Raw genomic sequence first — 22,877 nt, 5'->3', positions numbered from 1 at the left:
AGGATCATACACCATGACCAAGTGGGATTCATCCCAGGGATGCAAGGATGGTACAACATTCGAGAATCCATCAACATCATCCACCACATCAACAAAAAGAAAGACAAAAACCACATGATCGTCTCCATAGATGCTGAAAAAGCATATGACAAAATTCAACATCCGTTCATGATAAAAACTCTCAGCAAAATGGGAATAGAGGGCAAGTACCTCAACATAATAAAGGCTATATATCATAAAACCACAGCCAACCTTATACTGAACAGCGAGAAGCTGAAAGCTTTTCCTCTGAGATCTGGAACTAGGCAGGAATGCCCACCCTCCGCACTGCTATTTAACATAGTACTGGATGTCCTAGCCACAGTAATCAGACAAAACAAAGAAATACAAGGAATCCAGATTGGTAAAGAAGAAGTTAAACTGTCACTATTTGCAGACGACATGATATTGTACATAAAAAACCCTATAGACTCCACCCCAAAACTACTAGAACTGATATTGGAATACACCAAAGTTGCAGGATACAAAATTAACACACAGAAATCCATAGCTTTCCTATACACTAACAATGAACCAATAGAAAGAGAAATCAGGACAACATTTCCATTCACAATTGCATCAAAAAGAATAAAATACCTAGGAATAAATCTAACCAAAGAAGTGAATGACCTATACTCTGAAAACTACAAGTCACTCTTAAGAGAAATTAAAGGGGACACTAACAAATGGAAACTCATCCCATGCTCGTGGCTAGGAAGAATTAATATCATCAAAATGGCCATCCTGCCCATAGCAATATACAGATTTGATGCAATCCCTATCAAATTTCCAGCAACATTCTTCAATGAACTGGAACAAATAATTCAAATATTCATATGGAAATACCAAAGACCTCAAATAGCCAAAGCAATCCTGAGAAAGAAGAATAAAGTAGGGGGTTCTCACTCCCCAACTTCAAGCTCTACTATAAAGCCATAGTAATCAAGACAATTTAGTACTGGCACAAGAACAGAACCACAGACCAGTGGAACAGACCAGAAACTCCAGACATTAACCCAGACATATATGGTCAATTAATATTTGATAAAGGAGCCATGTACATACAATGGTGAAATGGCAGTCTCTTCAAGAGATGGTGCTGGCAAAACTGGACAGCTACATGAAGGAGAATGAAACTGGACCACTGTCTAACCCCATACACAAAAGTAAATTCAAAGTGGATCAAAGACCTGAATATAATTCATGAAAGCATTGAACTTGTGGAAAAAACTTAGGCAAAAACCTCTTAGACATAAACATGAGTGACCTCTTCTTGAACATATCTCCCCGGGCAAGGAAAACAACAGCAAAAATGAACAAGTGGGTCTATATTAAGCTGAAAAGCTTCTGTACAGCAAAAGACACCATCAATAGAACAAAAAGGAACCCTACAGTATGGAAGAATATATTTGTAAATGACAGATCCAAGAAAGGCTTGACGTTCAAAATATATAAAGAGCTCACATGCCTCAACAAACAAAAATCAAATAACCCAATTAAAAAATGGGCAGAGGAACTGAACAGACAGTTCTCCAAAAAAGGAAATACAGATGGCCAGCAGACACATGAAAAGATGCTCCACATCACTAATTATCAGAGAAATGCAAATTAAAACTACAATGAGGTATCACTTCACACCAGTAAGGATGGCTGCCATCCAAATGATGAACAACAACAAATGTTGGCGAGGCTGTGGAGAAAGGGGAACTCTCCTACACTGCTGGTGTGCATGTAAATTAGTTCAACCATTGTGTAAAGCAGTATGGAGGTTCCTCAAAATGCTCAAAACAAACTTACCATTTGACCCAGGAATTCCACTCCTAGGAATTTACCCTAAGAATGCAGCAATCAAGTTTGAGAAAGACAGATGCACCCCTATGTTTATCGCAGCACTATTTACAATAACCAAGAATTGGAAGTAACCTAAATGTCCATCAGTAGACGAATAGATAAAGAAGATGTGGTACATATACACAATGGAATACTACTCAGCCATAAGAAGTGGGCAAATCCTACCATTTGCAGCAACATGGATGGAGCTGGAGGGTATTATGCTCAGTGAAATAAGCCAAGTGGAGAAAGAGAAATACCAAATGATTTCACTCATCTGTGGAGCATAAGAACAAAGGAAAAACTGTAGGAACAAAACAGCGGAATCACAGAACTGAAGAATGGACTAACAGGTAGTAAAGGGAAAGGGACTGGGGAGAATGGGTGAGTAGGGAGGGATATGGGTGGGGGGAAGAAAAGGGGGGTATTAAGATTAGCATGCATACAGGGAGGTGGGAGAAAGGGGAGGGCTGTACAACACAGAGAAGACAAGTAGTGATTCTACAACATTTTGCTATGCTGATTAACAGTGACTGTAAAGGGGTTTATAGTGGGGACCTGGTATAGGGGAGAGCCTAGTAAACATAATATTCTTCATGTACATGTAGATTAAAGATGACAACAAAAAAAAAGAAAGAAAAGGGGGATTTCTCCCTGATAGGGTAAAACTAACTGTAAATCAATGATTAATGCATGCTTTAAATATCCTTAATTTTGATCACTTAAAGGGTGTCAGATGATCGGCTATGGAGGTACACTTTTCTGATAATATTCCTTTCTTTTCTTTTTTTTTTAAAAAAAGCAGTTCCTGTGTGGTGACCTCCAATGAGTTCTACACAATGGTATAAAGGGCGTACCAAAGTGTGGGCAAAGGGTCTGTTTGTGTTTATACAGAGGATCAAAGCCTAGTTTGGCTACCCAGAAAATGAACTAAGATACCATATGAAGAAGAACTTCCAACATCAGCACTCTCTGGAAGAGTCATACCAGAAGATGATCATCAAGAAACCTCAACAAAGATCCAGGCAATGCTGCAGTTGTAGCTGCATCCATCACACCGGTTCCTGGTCTTGTCATTGGATTGAAGAAGGAGATATGTAAGCTGGCCTGTGCTTTCAGTAAAACAACAAATTTGCCTGGATCTATACTGTTGGAACTCAACCAAGAATTAGAAGTGCAAGTTGTAGCACTCCAAAATCTTACAACTACAGACTATCTACTGTTAAAAGAACATATGGGATGTGAACAGTTTCCAGGAATGGGTTGTTTTAATTAATTTGTCTGATTTCTCTCAGACTGTTCAAGTTCAGTTGGACAATATCCATCATATCATAGATAAATTTTCACAAATACCTAGGATGCCTAACTGGTTTTCTAGGTTTCACTGGAGATGGCTAGTAATTATAGATCTGCTTTGGTTATGTAACTGTATTCCTATTATGTTAATGTGTACGCAATTTAATTAGTAGTGTAAAACCTATACATTCTTAAGTTACTCTACAAGAAGATATGTCAAAGAAATAATCAATCTTCCCATGTTTTCTTCCGCCTGCTACTTCTGTAGCTTTTCTTCTTCCTTCCTAACTACAACCCTTAAATAGAATTCGTGCCTCATATCGAATTTACCGAGTATCATAATTCCTCCAAGTGGTAAAGATACCTCAAAACAAATGCTGGGCATAGAAACCACAGGGCATAAATATGCAAAGAAGTAAAAAGCTAACCTTTTCAAATAATAAGGCTTCTCTCTCACTTACCAACTTTACATTTCCCTCTATGGCCCCAGAAGATGACTGGTTAGCCAGAGACGGGGAAGATTCCTCAAGGGAGGAACAACCTAAGACAGGCACAGTTGCAGGGGGGCCATCAGGTGAGAAATTGGGGATCAACAGAGGTGAGGCTTAGAACCTCACCCCCCATGTTTTGAGAGAAATCTTCTGCATCTGTGGATGTTTTATTGCCCTTGTCTAGCTTAGATTAACACATAGTCTACATGCACACACCTGATCATCTACATTTGCTCTCTTACAACACTAAACTATGTTTTCTACCTTTATCTTGCATCTACCTCCCACCTCAGCATTTTATTAAAAAAAATAATAATAATAAAGGGAGAAATGTGGGATCCACATATAAATCAAGTATAAAAATCAAACGAATATTCATATTTAACCTGATTGTTTACAGTTCATAATTCGTGATCAAAACCAGAAGTTTCTGTGAGGACTGCCCTTGCACTGTTCACCATGTAAGAACTTATTCACTATGTAAGAACTTGTTCATTATGCTTCAGAAGATTGGAGGCTGATGAGAATTAGGCTTTGGGTGGATTAATGATTATGCATTGAGCATTGACTCCCCTATACAGAATTTTATTTATTGTTGTTAACAACCATTTGATCAATAAACATGAGATAGGCCCTCTAAAAAAAAAATATATATATATATATATATATATATATATATATATATATTTATACATATATATATATGTATTTAAAAAAACAGCAGCAAAATCACAGAACCCAAGAATGGACTAACAGTTACCAAAGGGAAAGGGACTGCAGAGGATGGGTGGGAAGGGAGGATAAGGGTGGGGATAAAGAAAGAGGGCATTGCGATTAGCATGTATAGTGTGTGTGGGGGGCACTGGGAGGGCTGTGCAACACAGAGAAGTCAAGTAGTGATTTTACAGCATCTTACTACGCAGATGGACAGTGACTGTGAAGGGGTATGTGGGGGGTCTTGGTGAAGGGGGGATCCTAGTAAATATAATGTTCTTCATGTAATTGTAGATTAATGATACCAAAAACAAAATTTTACTACCTTGCCAAAGTTAACTTCAGAAATGGTATGAAGTTTTTTTAATTGACAAGGTCTTACGTTACACAGCTATCTACTTGTAAGGCCAGTCCCAGGATCCTAGGGCTCCCGTATATAAAATGCTGTGCAGGAGTATGTGTCAATGGGGACAAAGTGAGGACAAGAAAAAGAAAGTACAAAACTGGGAAAGAAGTCACAGGGAATTGCTGAAATGATCAGATCACTGGAATTTACCTCAAACACTTGCCATATCAAAAAAGAAAAAAATATTAAAAGAATACCATTGTTGGCTCATAAAATGGTGAAGATAATGAGATTTAGTGTTGGTATAAATGTAGGAAATACACACTGCTTACAGAATGAAAATTGGTACAATCCTTTTATAGGGCAATTTGACAATATCTTTTACAAGCTTTAAAATTATTCTTGCCCTTTAAGTCAGATTGCCACATATAAGATTTTATCCTAAGGATATAATCAATGTGAACAAAGGCCTATATGGATGGATTATTCAATAAGTGATATTGGTGCCACTATCTGTCAATTTGTAAGGAAATATATTTATATATATAAATATATATATCCCCACCTTGTACCATATAGAAAATTTCCATAAAATTCAATATATAAATGTAAAAAAGAAACTATAAAGTTATGTAACTCTGTATGTGGTGGGGGGCAGGGGGGAATCTCAGGGCAAAATACCTTAGAAACTGAAATCAGTCAAAGGGAAAAATAAAGTGGGAGAAACCCCGTTTACTGCTTACAAGCAGTCATCAACTTCTGTTCTTGCATATCTCTCTCTGACCTGGCTGCAGAAGAAGGGGCTCCACCCAACCTCTCTGGTCCAAATATGTCCTCATTCGCCCTTGTAATTGCCTATTGATATGGAGATGGACTACTTCTCCCCACCCCTTAGAAACACTTATTGATGTGGAGATACACTAAGGGCAGGCAATGAATTCTGGAAATACTGCAATTTTACCCACAAGGTACTATAAGAAAATATAGATTTCTCTATAACTTCTCTTTGGTTTTCTAAATGTTTATTTTTTATAACATTCTGTTTTCATTTCATAGTTACAATCTCTTAGATGTCTGAGTATAATAAAAAAAGCCTTCTGCTCTCTTATTTCACTATTTCATCTGACTTGTTTGGTTTGTTATCTTTCAGATAGGCTTCCCTATAGGGGCAGGGCTTGTCAACTGGTGATCATTGTAAGATGAGAACCTGGGTAGTTCACTGGGGACCCCAAAATGATATTATCTACAGGTCTTTTTTCTGAGAGCAGTTCTGGTTTCTTCAGAGATGAATTCTCCAATTTCTTGCATGGAAAATAAACACCTGACTGTTGTTGTTCTTGGAAACAAGGTCGGGGTGGTAGGGAAAGTGATCTTATTACAGACTTTAATGTAGGGCCTCTATTTTCAATATGACATCCTTCCCCCTACTTTTCACTCTACCTAGGTGTGGGTAAAATTGCAATATTTCCAGAATCTCTCACCTGGCTTTAGTGCATCACCACACAATAGGTGTTTCCAAGGGGTGGAGAGAGTTGTCTGTCTCCATATCAATAAATACAAGGGCAAGCAAGGGCTTATGTGGACAGGAAGAGGTTGGGTGGGGTCCTCTTCTGCAGCTGGGTTGACAGAGATGTTGGATGACTACTTGTAAGAAATAAATGGATTTCTTCCGCTTTATTTCTCCCTTTGACGTATTTCAGTTTCAAAGGTATTTTGCCCCGGGATTCTCCACCCCCCTGCCCGGAGTTACATCTGGTGGTAGTAGGCAGGAGCTCTGACCCTGAAATCTGTCTACATGTGTGTGACCCTTGGGTGGGCTGCCTGTAGAGATGGTGGGGAGATGCCCCAAACCCCCACTGTGGATGGTGGGGAGGCCCCAGTGGCTGCAGCAGTAGAGGGTGCAGCTTCACTTGGGAGCCCCTATCTGTGGGGCTTCCATTGGAGATCCCCTAGTGGGGAATTGGTCTAGGGTAAAGCATCACCTAGAGGGGTGGGCCCTTCCCCAGAATTGGGGGTGGGTGGAGATACCAGAAGCTGCAGAACTAGCCCTCCATGAGACAGAAGACTGCTTAGAGGCCCTGAGTGGCCATGTAGCAGCTGGGATTGTAGGATCTCTTTTCCTCAAGATAGTGGAAAGGGTTATCGAGGAGAGAGAGAGAGAGAGAGTTAGTTCACAGAAGAGAGACACACTTCAGCATTACTTGGAGGAGCTGGGCTATGACCTATGGGATGCCCTTAAGGAGGAGAGACAGTTAATAAGAAGATGGGTCATGCTCCTGGAAGATTCCTTAGCAGCAGCAAGGGAGGAGGCAGCAGGTAAGCTGCATTGCATGAGGCCATGGGGGGGAGGGAAGAAAGAGTGGTGCCTTCAGCCCCAGAGATGGTAGAGGAGATGTTGGGAGAGGATGAGGGGGTAGGGCTGAGGGCTGATCTGTTGCCGAGGCCACCGCCTGAGGCACCAGCCTCTCTACTATAGGCCCACTTGGTTGAAATGAAGAAAATAAAAATGCAGCAATCATGGGCTCCTTACGGGGAGGAACCGCCCCCACCCCAGATTGTGGAGCACTCCATGCTCTGCCCCTTTACCCAGGATGAGCTGCTGGACATGAGCATCCGGTATCAGCAGAAGCCATAGGAACCTCTGCCTACATGGCTTTTGTGTCTCTGGGATATGGGGGTGGAAAACATTGTTATGTCGTGTTCTGAAATGAGTAGACTGGCTTCCCTGATGATTCACCCTTCCCTCTGGCAGTGGTTGCAAAGTGCTCATCATACCTCAGGGAATCAGACATTTCTGGATTGGCTGAAAGCAGCCATCAGGGCAGTTTGGCCTTATCAGGGTGATTTACCATACTTACTTGCTAGCTGGAAAACGTATGCAGAGCTCCAATAAGTGTTATGGGAGCTGGGCATGAAAAATATCTTATATAATATGGACTCCCAGGGTCCCAATGAGGAGTTGTTCAACTTAGGGATGAGAAATCTGGTGCTCCATACAGCTCCCCCATCTTTCTTTGGGTCCCTAGTGACTATTCTTGCCTCCCCCACATAGGGCAACCCATAAGTGAAGCTACTTGTACAGAGAATATCTTGGGGGGGGGGGTTTGAAACAATAAGAGCATGGAAGGAAGTACAGGCTCAAACTGAAAGGAGAGGTACAAAGGGCCCTGTGAATGTCTTGAGGACCCAGATGTGGGTTGATTTGGTAAAGGCCAGGGTAGTGAAAGAAAAACTCAATGGGCAGCCCAATAGAATCTTGGTAGAACTGGCACCAATTAAAGGAAGAGCAGCAGTTCCAGCTGCTGAGGGCCAGGACACAAAAGCTGAAGTCAAAGCCCAATGTCTGGCCTGTGTACCTGCAAGACTTCCTGGGGGACAGTACTCAGGCTCCCCCTGGGCCCTCACCCCCACAGGACAACTGGGCATGATGGTTTGACTAAAGGTAAGGGTCAAGGTCCCCACCTTGGGGACATGGTGGTGACTGGAGGCCACATGTAGAATTAGCAATTCATTGGTCCCCTGTGAATGAACAACATGTCTTGGCACTGGTGGACACAGGAGCTGAATGTTCTCTGATTTATGGCAACCCTGAGCATTTTACTGAGACCCCTCCTGTGATAGATGGCTATGGTGGTAAGACAATTAGAGCGAAGAAAGTCCAAATCCCATTGGGTATAGGGTGTTTACCCACAAAGGAGTATACTGTGTACATTTATCCCATCCCAGAATATATTTTGGGAGTAAATATCCAGCAGGGCCTGTGGTTACAGACCACAACAGGTGAGTTCAGACTGAGGGTACATGTGGTAAAGGTAGTTCTGAGGGGACATGCTAAGCACGCACCCATCGCTTTACCTGTACCTAGGTGAGTGACATACTAAGCAGTATAAATTGTCTGGGGGCACAAGGAAATTGGAGAAACTCTACAGAAGTTGGAGAAGGTGGGCATCATAAAGCCCACTCATAGTCTTTTTAATTCCCCAGTGTGGCCAGTGTAAAAGCCAAATAGCTCCTGGTGTATGACCATAGACTACAGGAAATTTAATTTAGTCACACCTCTTTGCGTACTGCTGTCCCCTTTATAGCAGCCCTTATAGACATACTCAGTCATCAACTAGGGGTGCATCATTATGTTGTGGACCTTGACAATGCGTTCTTCTCTATTGACATAGCATAGGAAAGTCAGGAACAGTTTGCTTTCACATGGGAAGGCCAGCAGTGGACATTTACTGTCCTTCCACAGGGATACCTCCACAGTCCCACCATTTGTTACAGATCTGTAGCCCAGGACTTGGCCACATGGAAGAAACTGCAAACAGTGTGGCTATTTCACCACATTGATGATATCATGTTCCTGTCTGATTCTCTTGCAGATTTAGAAGAGGCAGTTGCTAGACTGCTGCAGCATCTACAGGAGAAAGGGTGGGCTATTAACAGCACCAAGGTTCAGGGACCTGATTTATCTGTAAAATTCTTGGGGGTTGTCTGGTCAGGTAAAACTAAAGTTATTCCTGAAGTAGTCATAGACTGGGTTCAGGCTTTCCCTACCCCTACCACTGTGGCAGTATTACAAGAGTTTTGGGGTGTTTTGGGCTACTGGAGAGTGTTTATCCTGTACGTGGCACAAATTATGAGTCCCTTATACTGGTTGGTACACAAGGGCATCATGTGGAACTGGGATGAAACATGTGTAGCTGCTTTTTCTGCTGATAAGTGAGAAGTCAAGGCCGTACAGGCCTTGAGTGTAACAGACTCATCAAGGCCCTGTGAGCTAGATGTTCATGTAACCAAAGATAGTTATCAATGAGGTCTTTGGCAGAGGCTTGAATGGACATGCCAAGCGATTGGATTTTGGTCACAACTATGGAAAGGAGCAGAGGTCCGGTACACCTTGATAGAAAAGCAACTGGCTGCTGTCTACCATGCCTTGCTGGCTACAGAGCCCATCACTGGAACAGCTCTGACCAAGGCAATAACCACTTGTCCCATTGTGAGGTGGGTGCAAGACTGGATGGAAAGGCCATGGAGTGGTGTGGCACAGATGCCTACATTGGCCAAATGGGGTGTGTATTTACAGCAGTGTAGCACCCTCTCCACTAGCCCCTTAAGTGGAGAACTCCAGTGCTTATTGGGGCCAGTGACATATACCAGTGGAAAGCAGGAAGAACTTGCTTTTGAGCCATTGGTAGCTGAGAGTTCTTATCAGGAGGGAAAAGTCCCTATACCTGAAGATTTTTGGTATACAGACAGCTCCAGTGATGGGCAGCCCCCAAAGTGGAGGTCTGTGGCTTTCTATACTGAGACTGAGACATTATTGATAGAGGATGGAGAGGGAAAGAGTAGCCAATGGGCTGAGTTGTGGGCAGTATGGCTCCTAATCACCCACGAACCCTGCCTTGTAGTTGTCTTCACTGACAGCTGGGCCATCTATGAGGGCTTGACCTTGTGGCTATTGACATGGTACCATACCAACTGGATGGTTGGTCACTGGCCCCTTTAGGGACAACAGTTGTGGCAAGACCTATGGGCCTCTGGTCAGACTAAGACAGTTACTGTTTATCATGTGACTAACCATTTGCCTTTGGCATCCCCAGGGAGTGATGAAGCAGACACAAAGGCCCAGGTGTGTTGGCTAGAAAGAACGCCTGCCTCTGATGTAGCCCAATGTTAACATCAGCGTCTATTGCATGTGGGACAAAACACAATGTGGGTTGTAGCCCATTGGTGGGGCTTGCCACTGACCTTGGAACAAGTCAGAAGAGCTCAGAAGGAGCTCCTTGTGTGCCCTAAGAGAGACTTACACCAAGTCCCACAGCAACATGGGACAATAGTACAGGGTCCAATACCCCTTGTCAGGAGACAGATAAACTATATTTGGCCTCTGCCTATACCAGAAGGATATTGGTATATGATGACTTGTATGGACACAGCTACTGGACTGTTGGTTGCATTTCCTGCACATCGTGCATATCAGCAAACCACCAAAAGGGGCTAAGAGTGTCTCTTTGCAGCCTATGGTGATTGAGAGCTATCAATGGACCCACTTTACTGGACATGCTTTACAGGAATGGTGCAGCAATTAGGAATAAAGTGGATGTTTCATGTACTATATAACCCTACTGGGGCAGGCATGATAGAGAGGTACAATGGTTTGTTGAAATCTGGCCTGAAGTCGGACACCAAGAGTCTATGGGACTGGTCAATTTATTTATAGGCAGTGGTATGGTGTTTGAATGAGAAGCCCTAGAAAGGAGCCTTGAGCCCTGTGGATATGCTAACAGACATTGCTGCCTCCCTTATATAACTGTATGTGCAAACCAAAGAGGAGTTATTAAAGCCAGGATATGGTCAGCAGAGCAACATCCTGCTGCCAGCTCCAAGTGTGTTAAACCCTGGAGACACTGTTGCATGGACGTGGCCCTGGACATTTTGACACATGGACCAGTGATGGCCAGCCCTTCTAGCACCTTGGGTAAAAGGCCTGAAAGCTGGCCTCCTGTATATTCATGGAATAACAGCAGAGTGTTCCCCAAAGATCATGGTAGTGTACCCAAAACGTCTGGGAGGTAAGAGCATCTTATGGGGAAAGTTTTGTTTTATCTTTATGTCCAGTGCATGCACCTCCCATTGCCCTATATATTGACCCATCTGTAACTCCCACAGGGTGGGGGCTGAAAGTCTGGTATACTAGACCAGGATGAGATCCCATTCCTGCCACTGTCCTATCACAGTACCACTCTCTTGCATTTATCCTACCTGATAGACAAGATTAGCCTATGCTGGTATCATTAAAACATGTATTTTATAGCCATTAAGGTTATTTCCTTCTACAGTCCCTGTGGCATGGAAGTGCCCCATGGCTATAGCTGCCACATGATGACTGCTCTGATCTCCCTACCTGTCAGCTACTGACTGCCTGTGGAATTTGTGAGCTATAGACTTAGTATGCTTAGGACTTTGAACCTAGCTGAATCCTCCAGCTTGAGGATTATCATGATTTTATTGCTGTTGCTATTGTATGTTATTGGTCTGGTCACAATGCTCCAGTTTTCTTGGGAGGGGCCTTTGCATAAGATGGGGAATGAGGAGATTGTAAGGTGAGGTTTGTGGAGTGGTGGGCTGTGGGTAAAATTACAATATTTCCAGAATCTCTTGCCTGGTTTTACTGCATCTCCATATCAATAGGTGTTTCCAAGGGGTGGAGAGAAGTAGTCCATCTCCATATCAATAAATAATTACAAGGGCAAGCTAGGGCTTATCTGGAACAGAGAGGTTGGGTGGGGGTCTCTTCTTCTGCAGACAGGTTGAGAGAGTTGTGGGATGACTGCTTGTAAGAAATAAATGGGCTTCTCCCACTTTATTTCTCCCTTTGACTGATTTCGGCTCCAAAGGCATTTTGCCCCGGGATTTCCTCCCCCACCACGAGTTACAATGGGTCTTCTGAGTCTGGGCCTTCTGTGAATCAGTTTTCTTTGAGTAAACCTCCAGTCCCCAGCAAAAGTAAGGAAAATGTATTTCCTTGGCTAACCCAGGTGAGGGAAGGGACCTGAGAGTGGTACAACTGCACTTTTCACACACATTCAAGCAACCCTTCCATTTTCAGCCTCTTGACACACCTCTGCCTTTTTTGTCACTGATGTCTCTAATTTCCGAGCTGTTCAGTATTCTGCAGCATGAATTGTCCAGCTTCTCATTTTGCCCCACACCCATTCCCACAACAGGTGCTTGCTCTTCAGCTCTTTCAGCTCTGCAAAACTGCATCTACTTTCCATCTTCCAAAATGTGTTGGCATATCATGTTTGCTGCTGCCTTCAGTCCTGTTCTCTTTGTCTTTGTGGTTTTATATCACTTCAAAACTCCATTTGATTTTAGTGCAGTTTTAGATGAGGAAATGATAAACGTATTTAATTTATCATATTTAATGGGAAATCCTCCAACTGTATTTATTAAAATAAAAAATTCACATGCACCTTGACCTGGAGAACTCACTAATAATTATTCTTTTTATTATTTTGGTATCATTAATCTACAATTACATGAAGAACATGATGTTTACTAGGCTCCCCCCTTCACCAAGTCCCCCCGACCGACTCCTTCATGGTCACTGTCCATTAGCGTAGTAAGATGCTGTAAAATCACTACTTGTCTTCTCTGTGTTGTAGAGCCTGCCTCGTACATCCCCCCCCACATTATACATGCTAATTGTAATGCCAACTTTCTTTTTTCTGCCCTTATCCCTCCCTTCCCACCCATTCTCGCCAGTCCCTTTCCCTTTGGTAACTGTTAGTCCATTCATGGGTTCTGTGATTCTGCTGCTGTTTTGTTCCTTCAGTTTTTCTTTGTTCTTATACTCCACATGAGTGAAATCATTTGGTACTTGTCTTTCTCTGCCTGGCTTATTTCACTGAGTATAATACCCTCTAGCTCCATCCATGTTGTTGCAAATGGTAGGATTTGTTTTTTTCTTATGGCTGAATAATATTCCATTGTGCATATGTACCACATCTGCTTTATCCATTCATCTACTGATCTTCACTTAGGTTGCTTCCATTTCTTGGCTATTGTAAATAGTGCTGCGATAGACATAGGGGTGCATCTGTCTTTTTCAAACTGGGCTGCTGCATTCTTTGGGGAAATTCCTAGAAGTGGAATTCCTGGGTCAAATAGTATTTCTGTTTTAAGCATTTTGAGGAACGTCCATATTGCTTTCCACAATGGTTGAACTAGTTTACATTCCCACCAAGAGTGTAGGAGGATTCCCCTTTCTCCACACCCTTACCAACATTTGTTGTTGTTTGTCTTTTGGATGGTGGTGATCCTTACTGGTGTGAGGTAATATCTCATTGTGGTTTTAATTTGCATTTCTCTGATGACAAGCGATGTGGAGCATCTTTTCATGTGTCTATTGGCCATCTGAATTTCTTCTTTAGAGAACTGTCTATTCAGCTACTCTGCCCATTTTTTAATTGGATTATTTGCTTTTGGTTTGTTGAGGTGTGTGAGCTCTTTATATATATATATTGGATGTCAACCCTTTATCAGATCTGTCATTTATGAATATATTCTCCCATACTGTAGGATACCTTTTTGTTCTATTGATGGTGTCCTTTGGTGTACAGAGGTTTTTCAGCTTGATATAGTCCCACACATTCATTTTTGCTTTTGTTTCCCTTTCTCAGGGAGATATGTTCATGAAGAAGTCACTCATGTTTATGTCTAAGAGATTTTTGCATATGTTTTTTTCTAAGAGTTTTATGGTTTCATGACTTACATTCAGGTCTTTGATCCATTTCGAATTTACTTTTGTGTAAGGTGTTAGGCAGTGATCCAGTTTCATTCTCTTACATGTAGCTGTCCAGTTTTGCCAGCACCATCTGTTGAAGAGACTGTCATTTCCCCATTGTATGTCCTTGGCTCCTTTATCATATATTAATTGACCATATATGTTTGGGTTAATATCTGGACTGTCTAGTCTGTTCCACTGGTCTGTGTCAGTGCCAAATTGTGTTGATTAATGTGGCTTTGTAATAGAGCTTGAAGTTGGGGAATGAGATCCCCCACACTTTTTTTTTCCTTCTCAGGATTGCTTTGACTATTTGGGGTCTTTGGTGGTTCCACATAAATTTTTGAACTATTTGTTCCAGTTCATTGAAGAATGCTGTTGGCAATTTGACAGGGATTGCATCGAATCTGTATATTGCTTTGGGCAGGATGGCCATTTTGATGATATTAATTCTTCGTAGCCAGGAGCATGTGATGAGTTTCCGTTTGTTAGCGTCCTCTTTAATTTCTCTTAAGAGTGTCTTGTAGTTTTCAGGATATAGGTCTTTCACTTCCTTGGTTAAGTTTATTCCTAGGTATTTTATTCTTTTTGATTCTATTGTGAATGGAATTGTTTTCCTGATTTCTCTTTCTATTATTTCATTGTTAGTCTATAGGAAAGCTACAGATTTCTGTGTGTTAATTTTGTATCCTGCAACTTTGCTGAATTCCGATATTAGTTCTAGTAGTTTTAGAGTGGAGTCTTTAGGGTTTTCATGTACAATATAATGTCATCTGCAAATAGTGACAGTTTGAGTTCTTCTTCACCAGTCTGGATTCCTTGTATTTCTTTGTTTTGTCTGAGCAACTATTTCGTCCCCCAGTTTTGGGACGTTTTCAGCAATTATTTCTTCAAAGACACTTTCTATCCCTTTTTCTCTCTCTTCTTCTTCTGGTACTCCTATAGTGCGGATATTGTTCCTTTTGAATTGGTCACACAGTCCTCTTAATATTGTTTCATTCCTGGAGATCCTTATAGCTCTCTCTGCATCAGCTTCTATGCATTCCTGTTCTCTGGTTTCTATTCCATTAATGGCCTCTTGCATCCCATTCATTCTGCTTTTAAGTCCTTCCGGCAATTGTTTTATTTCTGTAGTCTCCCTCTGTATTTGCTCCTTTAGCTCTTGCATATTTCTCTGCAGCTCCATCAGCATGTTTATGAGTTTTATTTTGAATTCTTTTTCAGGGAGACTCATTATTTCTGTCTGTGCAGATCCTCTCTCAGTGTTGTCTGGACTATTTTGGACTGGACTAAATTTTTCTGCCTTTTCATAGTGATAGCGGTGGTTTTTGGCAGGTTGTGGGTGTGTCAGCTGGGAGAGGAAAGTCCTTTCCTGCTTGCTGGTTGCCTTTCCCTTCTCCACTGCCTGTGTCAGTTACCTGCACTTCTGGAGTAGCCACTGGGTTATTCCCCTAAGCTACTGTGGGCAGGGCCTCAGTCAGAGAAGCACAGAGCCCTGCAGGGAGTGGCAGACATGCTGGGTGCGCTCCTCCATGATAGCGGCGCCCCTGCTTGGCAGCTGTGTGCCGGCAGTGGCCTTTGGGTCTGGCCCCGGGTGGCTGTGCATTGGACTGTGATTCCGGTCAGCTGCTGGGTACACAGCTGCTCCTGGGCTGCTCCTTCATTGCCAGCTCCCATGGGCAGCTCCTGGGCCACTCTGGCACAACCTCTGCTGGTGCACGTGGGCCTCACTCAGGCCCCTCTGGCTCTGCTGCAAGTGCACACGGGCCTCTCCCTTGCCCCTCCGGCACCACCGCCACCAGTGTGCGCGGGCCTCTCCTGGGCCCCTCTGGCACTGCAGCCACCGGTGTGCACTGGCCACTCCTGGGCCGCTCAGTCACCACCATGGTAGGCTCGCACAGGTCGCTCCCAGTCCCCTCTGGTGCCACCGCTCCTGGTGTGCACTGCTGCTCTTCCACTACTGGGCGGTGTGTCAGCGTCCTCGCCAGTTGGGGGAATGACTGGGAAGCTGCTTAGTGCTGTGTGGGGCTTCAGAGATGTGCTGCTGCCCAGAGGGTTAGGGTGCCTGAAGTTCTTCAGGATTCACAGCTGCTGGGTAAGTGTGCCAGGATGAGTTTTTCCAGCTGTGGGGTCCCTGTCTCTTTAAGACTTGCAAAAAGCACTCATTTTTCTTTTGTCTCAGGGGCACCAGTTGCGGCCACCTGCCCGCAGGTTTTGCTTTTCCATTTCTCTAATATCCAGCACCCTGTGCACTGTGTATCTGTGCTCTGGGTGTGCATTTCTAGAGCTGGTTGTTTAGCAGTCCTGGGCTTTCACTCCCTGCCTGTTCTGACTCCTTTCTTCCCACCAGTTTCTAGGGTTTGGGGGTGTTCAGGTCCTGCTGGGTCTTGGCTTGTATCTTACCCGCTTTGTGTGATGTTAAGTTCTCACTGATGTAGATGCAGCCTGGCTGTTGTACTGTATTCACTGGTGTCTCTTTAAGGAATAGTTGTATTTATTGTATTTTCATAAATATATATGTTTTTGGGAGGAGATTTCCACTGAACTACTCATGCCACCATCTTGGCTCCCTCACTAATGATAATTTAACTGTTACAAATAAAAGTGCCAGTATGTATAGGTAAGTGTGCAAGGGTTTCTACTGCAATATTATTTGTAATAGCAACAACCTGAATATTCACTGATAAGGAACTAATTACATTAACTATGATGTACCTATCCTGTGAACTTCTATCCAGTCATTGAAAAGGTACATTGACTTGGGAGGCTGTCCATTGCTAAATAAAAGAGAAGACTATAGAAACCCTATTTTTTGATAGAAAATAAATTCATACTCTATGTTTACATGTTTGGATGTGTGAAGAGACTGTAAAGATTCACATTAGATTTTTGACAGTGCTTACCTTGGGGGAATGGCTTTGAGGGGGAATGAAAGAATATATTAATTTAACTTTAGGAACCTTTTTATTGTATTTGAATTGTATCAATTCACCAGCGTTGCTTCTGTCATTAGAATAACAAAATAAACATGCTTTAAAAAAAGTGTAGATGCAAGAATGTTCACTGCAGCACTATCTATGATAAAGAAAAATTGAAAAATGATATAAATGTCTAAAAATAAAGACTGGTTAAATATGTTTGAAATATCTATATGGCAAAATGTTATGTGCCAATTTTAATGACCCCTTTAAACATATTTTAACATTGTGGTAAAATGATCACAAATAATGAAAGGTAATAAAATGTGGGATACAAACCAGTATTACAATTCCAATACTATTACAATTCCAATATTGTAATTAAAGTACATAGATATACTTTAATTAAATTGGCTTTCTACATTTTCACCTCTCTTCTTAATCCCTCTATTCTGCCTTCTTTCTTCTCATTCATGGAGTTGACTTTGTCTTCTACTTGACTACAAACATAAAGATAAATAAGACCTCCTTTAATTTCCTCTTTCAGCACCTATGATCTCAATTTTTAACTGGAACCATTATATCCTACTTTCCTTCTACCTTGGTGGAGGTATAATTTCTCCTGTTCTGAGTATATCCCCCTACCCAAGCTCTGGTTGCCATACTTATCCTACCTCCTCAGACATTTATATGATCAATCACTCTCCCCTCCAGTACACATAGTGCTATATCTTCAACCTCTTCCTTTCTACTAGCTCTTTCTCCTCAACTTACTGTTGGTTGAAGTATTCTATGTCAGTTATGTCCAGTTGATTGCTGTTGACTTCAATTTTGTCCTTCCTGATTTTCTGCAAGCAGGATGCATCCATTTCTGATAGAGGAAAGTTGAAGTATTCAACTACAATAGTGGATTCATTTATTTCTCCTGGCAGTTCTGTCAGTGTTTGCCTCTGCATTTTGGTGCTATCTTGTTAGGTGCATGCACATTAAGGATTATTACATATTCTAGGAAAATTGACCACTTTATTGTTATGTAATGCTTCTCTTTATCCCTGACAATCTTCTTTGCTCTGCTGTCTGCTTTGTCTGAAATTAAAATAGCCACTCCAGCTTTCTTTTGATTAAGGTTAGCATGGTATACCTTGTTCCATCTCTTTAATTTTATCTAAATGTCTCTGTATTTAATGTACATTTCTTTTAGGCAATATATATCTGGGTCTTATTTTTAAATCCCCTTGGACAATCTCTGAATTTTAACTAGTGTGTTTGGACTGTTAACACTTAAAGAGATTATTGATATAGGTGGATTAATTTTTGGGGGGTTATTTTGTTTATTTTATTTTGGTATCATTAATGTACAGTTACATAAGCAACACTGAGGTTACTAGACTCCCTCCATTATCAAGTCCCCACCACATACCCCATTACAGTCACTGTCCATCAACATAGTAGTAAGATGCTATAGAATCACTACTTGTCTTCTCTGTGTTGTACTGCCTTCCCAATGCCCCTACTCCTACATTATGTGTGCTAATCGTAATGCTGCTTTTTCACTGCTTCACCCACCCTTCCCACACATGCTCCCTAGTCCCTTTCCCTTTGGTAACTCTTAGTCCATTCCTGGGTTCTGTGAGTCTGCTGCTAATTTTTTCCTTCAGTTTTTATTTGTTCTTATACTCCACAGATGAGTGAAATCATTTGATACTTGTCTTTCTCTGCCTGGCTTATTTCACAGAGCATAATACCCTCTAGCTCCATCCATGTTGTTGCAAATGGTAGGATTTGTCTTCTTATGGCTGAATAATATTCCATTGTGCATATGTACCACATCTTCTTTATCCATTCATCTATTGATGGACACTTAGGTTGCTTCCATTTCTTGGCTATTGTTAATAGTGCTGCTGTAAACATAGGGGTTCATATGTCTTTTTCAAACTGGGATCCTGCATTCTTTACTTTTTATTTTTATTATTTTTATTTTGATATCATTAATCTATAATTACATGAAAAACATTGTTTACTAGGCTCCCCCCTTCACCGAGTCCCCCTGACATATCCCTTCACAGTCACTGTCCATCAGCATAGTAAGATACTGTAAAATCACTACTTGTTTTCTCTGTGTTGTAGAGCCCACCCCATACCTCCCCCCCCACACATTATACATGCTAATTGTAATGCCCCCTTTCTTTTTACTTGCCCTTATAACTCCCTTCTCACCCATCTTTGCCAGGCCCTTTCCCTTTGGTAAATGTTAGTCCATTTGTGGGTTCTGTGATTCTGCTGCTGTTTTGTTCCTTCAGTTTTTCTTTGTTCTTATACTCCACATATGAGTGAAAGCATTTGGTACTTGTCTTTCTCCACCTGGCTTATTTCACTGAACATAATACCCTCTAGCTCCATCCATGTTGTTGCAAATGGTAGGATTTGTTTTTTTCTTATGGCTGAATAATATTCCATTGTGCATATGTACCACATCTGCTTTATCCATTCATCTACTGATCTTCACTTAGGTTGCTTCCATTTCTTGGCTATTGTAAATAGTGCTGCGATAGACATAGGGGTGCATCTGTCTTTTTCAAACTGGGCTGCTGCATTCTTTGGGGAAATTCCTAGAAGTGGAATTCCTGGGTCAAATGGTATTTCTATTTTAAGCATTTTGAGGAACCTCCATATTGCTTTCCACAATGGTTGAACTAATTTACATTCCCACCAACAGTGTAGGAGGGTTCCCCTTTCTCCACACCTTCGCCAACATTTGTTGTTGTTTGTCTTTTGGATGGTGGCGATCCTTACTGGTGTGAGGTGATACCTCATTGTGGTTTTAGTTGGCATTTCTCTGATGACAAGCGATGTGGAGCATCTTTTCATGTGTCTGTTGTCCATCTGAATTTCTTATTTGAAGAAGTGTCTGTTCAGATCCTCTGCCCATTTTTTAATTGGATTATTTGCTTTTTGTTTGTTGAGGTGTGTGAGCTATTTATATATTTTGGATGTCAACTCTTTACCAAATCTGTCATTTCTGAATATATTCTCCCATACTGTAAGATACCTTTTTGTTCTATTGATGGTGTCCTTTGCTGTACAGAAGCTTTTTAGCTTGACATAGTCCCATTTGTCAATTTTTGCTTTTGTTTCCCATGTCCGAGGAGATTTGTTCATGAAGGAGTTGCTCATGTTTATGTCCAAGAGATTTTTCCCTACGTTTTTTCCTAAGAGTTTTATGTTTTCATGACTTACATTCAAGTCTTTGATCCATTTCTAATTTAATTTTGTGTATGGGGTTAGACAATTGTCCGGTTTCATTCTCTTACATGTAGCTGTCCAGTTTTACCAACATCATCTGTTGAAGAGGCTGTCTTTTCCCCATTGTATATCCATGGCTGTGTTATTGTATATTAATTGACCATATATGTTTGGGTTAGTATCTGGACCCTATCCTGTTCCACCTGTCTGTGGCTCTGTTCTTGTGCCAGTACCAAATTTTCTTGATTACTGTGGCTGTGTAGTAGAGCTTGAAGTTGGGTAGTGTGATGCCCCCTGCTTTTTTCTTCCTTCTCAGGATTGCTTTTGCTATTCGGGGTCTTTTGTGGTTTCATATGAATTTTAAAACTATTTGTTCCAGTTTGTTGAAGAATGTTGTTGGTATTTTGATAGGGATTGCATTGAATCTTTAGATTGCTTTAGAAAGGATGGCCATTTTGATAATATTAATTCTTCCTACCCAAGAGCGTGGGATGTATTTCCATTTGTTAGTGTCCTATTTAATTTCTCTTAAGAGTATTTTGTAGGTTTTCAGGGTATAGGTTTTTCACTTCCTTGGTTAGGTTTATTCCTAGGTATTTTATTCTTTTAATGCAATTGTGAATGGAACTGTTTTCCTGGTTTCTCTTTCTGCTAGTTCATTGTTACTGTGTAGGAAAGTAACAGATTTCTGTGTATTAATTTTCTATTCTGCAACTTTGCTGAATTCCCATATTGTAATAGTTTTGGAATAGAGTCTTTAGGGTTTTTTAAATGTACAATATCATGTCATCTGAAAAAGCGACACTTTGACCTCTTCCTTACTGATCTAGATGCCTTACATTTCTTTTTGTTGTCTGATAGCTGTGGCTAGGACCTCCAGTACTATGTTGAATAACAGTGGGGAGAGTGGGCATCCCTGTCTTGTTCCCGATCTTAGAGGAATAGCTTTCAGCTTCTCACTGTTAATATGATGTTGGCTGTGGGTTTGTCATATATGGCCTTTATTATGTTGAGGTACTTGCCCTGTATACCTATTTTGCTGAGAGTTTTTATCATGAATGTATATTGAATTTTGTCGAATCTTTTTCAGCATCTGTGGAGATGATCATGTGATTTTTGTCCTTTTTTTTGATGTGGTGGATGATGTTGATGGATTTTCGAATGTTGTACTGTCCTTGCATCCCTGAGATGAATCCCACTTTATCATGGTGTATGATCCTCTTGATGTATTTTTGAATTTGGTTTGCTGATAATTTGTTGAGTATTTTTGCATTTATGTTCATCAGGGATATTGGTCTGTGATTTTCTTTTTTTGTGGCATCTGTGCCTGGTTTGCTATTAGAGTGATGCTGACTTCATAGAATGAGTTTGGAAGTATTCCTTCCTCTTCTATTTTTTGGAAAACTCTGAGGAGAATAGGTATTATATCTTCTCTATGTGTCTGATAAAATTCAGCAGTGAATCCATGTGGTCCTGGATTTTTGTTCTTGGGTAGTTTTTTCATTACCAATTAAATTTCGTTGCTGGTAACTGGACTGTTTACATTTTCTGTTTCTTCCTTGGTCAGGCTTGGAAAGTTGTATTTTTCTAGCAAGTTGGCTATTTCTTCTAGGTTATCTGTACTTGTTAGCATGCAGTTTTTCCTTGTATTCTCTAATAATTCTTTGTATTTGAGTGTTGTCTCTTGTGGTTTTCCTTTTCTTATTTCTGATTCTCTTTATGTGTGTAGATTCTCTTTTCCTGTTGAGAAGTCTGGCTAGGGGTTTATCTACTCAAAGAACCAGCTCTTGGTTTCATTGATTTTTTCTATTGTTTTATTATTCTCAATTTTATTTATTTCTTCTCTGATCTTTATTATATCCCTCCTTCTTCTGACTTTGGGCCTCATTTGTTCTTCTTTTTGCAGTTTCAATAATTGTGACTTTAGACTATTCATTTGAGATTGTTCATTATTAAATAGGCCTCAATTGCTATATACTTTTCTCTTAAAACTGCCTTTTATGCATCCCACAGATGTTGGGGCCTTGTACTGTTGTCATTTGTATCCATATATTGCTTGTTCTCTGTTTTAAGTTGTTTATTGATCCATTGATTATTTTGGAGCATGTTAATCCTCCATGTGTTTATGAGCCTTTTTTTCTTTGTATGATTTATTTCTAATTTTATACTTTTGTAATCTGAGAAGGTGGTCTGTAGAATTTCAATCTTTGTGAATATACCGAGGTTCCTTTTGTGGCCTACTATGTGGTCTATTCTGGAAAATGTTCCATTTGCACTTGAGAAGAATGTGTATCCTGCTGCTTTTGGGTGTAGAATTCTGAAGATGTCTGTTATGTCAGTCTGTTGTAGTGTGTTGTTCACTGCCTCTGTGTCCTTACTTATTTTCTGTCTGTTTGACCTGTCCACTGGGGTGAGTGGTGTGTTGAGGACTCCTAAAATGAATGCATTGCATTCTGTTTCCTCCTTTAATTCTGTTAGCATTTGTTTCACATATATCAGTGCTCCTGTGTTGGGTGCATATATATTTATAATGGTTATATCCTCTTGTTTGACTGACCCCTTTATCATTATTTAATCTCCTTCTTTATCTCTTGTTACTGTCTTTGTTTTGAAGTCTATTTTGTCTGATACAAGTCCTGCAACTGCTGCTTTTTTCTCCCCATTGTTTGTATGAAATATCTTTTTCCATCCCTTCACTTTAAGTCTGTGTATATCTT

This window comes from Manis javanica, chromosome X (assembly GCF_040802235.1).
Source record: "Manis javanica isolate MJ-LG chromosome X, MJ_LKY, whole genome shotgun sequence".
NCBI lineage: Eukaryota > Metazoa > Chordata > Mammalia > Pholidota > Manidae > Manis > Manis javanica.
Note: the sequence above shows the minus strand (reverse complement) of the source record.